The sequence below is a fragment of the Salvelinus fontinalis genome, unplaced genomic scaffold, assembly GCF_029448725.1.
Source record: "Salvelinus fontinalis isolate EN_2023a unplaced genomic scaffold, ASM2944872v1 scaffold_0018, whole genome shotgun sequence".
In the NCBI taxonomy this organism is placed as follows: domain Eukaryota; kingdom Metazoa; phylum Chordata; class Actinopteri; order Salmoniformes; family Salmonidae; genus Salvelinus; species Salvelinus fontinalis.
In genome coordinates this window covers 687,873-692,185 of record NW_026600227.1, presented here as the reverse complement: position 1 = coordinate 692,185, position 4,313 = coordinate 687,873, and the positions used below count along the sequence as shown (strand labels likewise).

Sequence of the window (4,313 nt, the reverse complement as noted above, 5' to 3'; positions counted from 1 at the left end):
CCATCTGTGTTATTTCAATTGATTGGACATGTTTTGGAAAGGCACACCTGTCTATATAAGGCACACCTGTACTGTGCACAGTTGACAGTGCATGGCAGAGCAAAAACCAAACCATGAGGTTGAACGAATTCTCTGTAGAGCGCCGAGACAGGATTGTGTCGAGGAACAGACCTGGGGAAGGGTACCAAATCATTTCTGCAGAATTGAAGGTCCACAAGAACACAGTGGCCTCCATCATTCTTAAATGGAAGACGTTTGGAACCACCAAAACCTTCAAAGTCTGGCCGCCCGACCAAACTGAGTAACCGGGGGAGAAGGCCCTTGGTCAGGGAGGTGACCAAGAACCTGATGGTCACTCTGACAGAGTTCCTCTGTGGAGATGGGAGAACCTTCCAGAAGGACAATCATCTCAATCAGGCCTTTATGGTAGAGTGGCCAGATGGAAGCGACTCCTCAGTAAAAGGCACATGACAGCCCCCTTGGAGTTTGCCAAAAGGCACCTAAAGACTCAGACCATGAGAAACAAGATTTTCTGGTCTGATGAAACCAAGATTGAACTCTCTGGCGTGAATGCCAAGCTTCACGTCTGGAGGAATCCTAGCACCATCCCTACGTGTGCATGGTGGTGGCAGCATTATGCTGTGGAGATGTTTTTCAGTGACAGGGACTGGGAGACTAGTCAGGATCAAGGGAAAGATGAACAGAACAAAGTACAGAGAGATCCTTGATGAAAACCTGCTCCAGAGCACTCAGGGCCTCAGACTGGGGTGACTGTTCACCTATCAACAGGACAACGACCCTAGCACACAGCCAAGACAATGCAGGAGTGGCTTCGGGTGTCACAATTTTCTAACGTAGAACCCAGAAGCAGACCAGGACAAGGAGAGTAAGACGAAGGTGAGTATTTATTTACAAGTTTAAGTGTAGAGATAGAAAGATCCAGGTAGCGGAGCGGGCAGCGGAGTTGAGTTGATGGGATTGAATAGGCAGATCCAAGGGAGTAACAGAAGCCACCGACGACCAGGCAGGGAAGGAATGAGTGTTCCGGGTGAATGACTGTAGACAGAGAGAACGGAGGTAAGTTCAAGGCAAGCAAGACGTACAAAACAACAAAACAAACTCTATCAAAATGGAGGCTAATACGCTGGCACGACATACTGTTCATGGCTAACGATCCGGCAGGGAATGGATGTCAGGTCAGTGCTTATGAAGTGGAGGGGTGATGATCAGGACCAGGTGTGCAGATAGCGGTTTGGAAACAGGTGCGGTAAATCAGAGATCTCCCAACCAGCTACGTCGCCCGGCAACCAGACAGGGTGCGTTCCAGGACACCGGAAAAAACACTCCAGGACAGAACACAGGCAAAAACAGACTCAGGAAGCGGGATTCGTGACAAGTCTCTGTATGTCCTTGAGTGGCCCAGCAACAGCCCAGACATAAACCTGATCAAACATCTCTGGAGAAACCTGAAAATAGCTGTGCAGCGACACTCCCCATCCAACCTGACAGAGCTTGAGAGGATCTGCAGAGAAGAATGGGAGAAACTACCCAAATACAGGTGTGCCCAGCTTGTAGCGTCATACCCAAGAAGACTAGAGGCTGTAATCACTACCAGTTTCTTCAACAAAGTATTAAGTAAAGGGTCTGAATATTTATTGAATGTAATATTTTAGTTTTTAAGATTGAATAAATTAGCAAACATTTCTAATAATCTGTTTTTGCTTTGTCATTATTGGGTATTTTGTGTAGATTGATGAGGGGGGAAAAACTATTTAATCCATTTTAGAATAAGGCTGTAAACTAATAAAATGTGGAAAAAGTCAAGGTGACTTGTCACGATCGTGTGGCGGATTGACAGACCAAAACGCAGCAGTTGGAAAATAAGCCATCTTCTTTTATTTTAAAAGATGACAAAAATAAACACGAAACACTTTAACAAAACGAACAAAACAACAAAACGACCGTGAAGCTACAAACGTTGTGCACATACATACAGGCTACAAACGTTTTACATAGACAATTACCCACAACCAATGAGAGCCTATGGCTACCCTAAATAAGGCTCCCAATCAGAGACAACCGAAATCAGCTGTCTCTAATTGGGAACTCATTCAGGTAACCATAGACTCTCCTAGATAACTAACCAACATAGACAACGCTAGACATATACACTCAACACAAAACCATCTACTACACCCCATAACCCCTTTACCAAATAAACACCCAAAACCAACAAAACAGAACCACCCACCAAATGTCCAGAACCAAGCAGTGTGACTACGAGCAGCGACCAAATAATCAGGACTCGTGGACTTGGGACGATGTTCTGGATGGAAAGGGTGTCTACACATGGGAGGAGATCCTAGCTGGTAGAGATCGCCTCCCATGGGAACAGCTGGAGGCACTGAGGAGAGCGGAGGCTACCGGAGAGAGGAACCGGAGCTATGAGGGAACGCGTCTGGCACGGAAGCCGAAAAAGCCCGTGAGTAACTCCCAAAAATTTCTTGGGGGGGGGCTAAAGGGTAGTGGGCCAAGGGCAGGTAGGAGACCTGCGCCCACTTCCCAGGCTCACCGTGGAGAGCGGGAGTACGGGCAGGCGCCGTGTTACGCAGTAGAGCGCACGGTGTCTCCTGTACGAGTGCATAGCCCGGTGCGGGTTATTCCACCTCCCCGCACTGGGAGGGCTAGATTGGGTATTGAGCCAGGTGTCATGAGGCCGGCTCAACGCATCTGGTCACCAGTGCGTCTCCTCGGGCCGGCATACATGGCACCGGCCTTACGCATGGTTTCTCCGGTTCGCCTACATAGGCCGGTGCGGGTTATTCCACCTCCCCGCACTGGTCGGGCGACCGGGAGCATTCAACCAGGTAAGGTTGGGCAGGCTAAATGCTCAAGAGAGCCAGTACGCCTCCACGGTCCGGTATTTCCGGCACCACCTCCCCGCCCCAGCCTAGTACCTACAGTGTATACACTACGCACTAGGCTACCAGTGCGTATCCTGAGCCCTGTTCCTCCTCCACGCACTCTCCCTGTAGTGCGTGTATCTAGCCCGGTGCCTCCAGTTTCGGTCCCACGCACTAAGCTACCAGTGCGTCTCCAGAGCCCTGAACCCACTGTATCTTCTTCCCCTACTAATCCTGATGTGCTTGTCCTCAGCCCGGTGTCACCAGTGCCGGTACCACGCATCAGGGAGAGAGTAGGCTTTGAGAATACAGTGTGCCCTGTCCCTGCTCCCCGCACTAGTAGGAAGGTGCTTATCATTAGCACGGTGCCTCCAGTTCCGGCACCACGCACCAGGTCTACAGTGCGCCATATCCGGCCAGAGCCATCCGTCTCCCCAGCGCCATCTGAGCCATCCGTCTCCCCAGCGCCATCTGAGCCATCCGTCTGCCAGGAGCCTGCAAAGCCGCCCGTCTGCCATGAGCCTGCAAAGCCGCCCGTCTGCCATGAGCCTACAGAGCCGTCAGCCAGACAGGAGCCGCTAGAGCCATCAGCCAGACAGGAGCCGCTAGAGCCGTCAGCCAGACAGGATCTGCCAGAGCCGCCAACCAGACAGGATCTGCCAGAGCCGCCAACCAGACAGGATCTGCCAGAGCCGCCAACCAGACAGGATCTGCCAGAGCCGCCAACCAGACAGGATCTGCCAGAGCCGCCAGCGAGCCATGAGCAGCCAGAGCCGTCAGAGAGCCATGAGCAGCCAGAGCCGTCAGAGCGCCATGAGCGTCGTGAGCCGTCAGCCTGCCATGAGCGTCGAGAGCCGTCAGCCTGCCATGAGCGTCGAGAGCCGTCAGCCTGCCATGAGCGTCGAGAGCCGTCAGCCTGCCATGAGCGTCGAGAGCCGTCAGCCTGCCATGAGCATCGAGAGTCGTCAGTCAGCCATGAGCTGCCCTTCAGCCTGAAAAGGCTGGATACCCAGAACTGCCCATCAGTCCAGAGCTGTCTCTCTGTCCGGAGCTGCCTTTCAGTCCGGAGTTGCCCCTCTATCCTAATCTCCCTCTCTATCTTCATCTATCTCTATAGTCTTATCTATCCCTCTATCTTGATTTATCTCTCTATCCTGGTGTTATCCTTATTAAATATATTATTAAGAGAATTGTGTGGGGGAGAAAAGAGGGTGGACATTCTTTGTGGGAGGAAGTTAGGATGGATTATGGTGGGGTGGGAACCGCGCCCGGAGCCTGAGCCACCACCGTGGTTAGATGCCCACCCGGACCCTCCCCTGGACTTTGTGCTGGTGCGCCCGGAGTTCGCACCTTGTGGGGGGGGTACTGTCACGTTCCTGACCTATTTATGTTAGTTTTTGTGTGTTAGTT

General features: G+C 51.8%; 1 long non-coding RNA gene across 1 annotated transcript; it reads right to left on the bottom strand.

Annotated features, from left to right (window-relative positions):
* Positions 1 to 887: 887 nt before the first annotated feature.
* LOC129842157 (uncharacterized) lies at positions 888 to 1,386 on the bottom strand. The gene is made up of 2 exons (XR_008757475.1): positions 1,159 to 1,386; positions 888 to 1,056 (listed from the first exon to the last, which is right to left on the bottom strand). It is a non-coding gene; the product is annotated as an uncharacterized LOC129842157 (long non-coding RNA).
* Between the last annotated feature and the right edge of the window lie 2,927 nt (positions 1,387 to 4,313).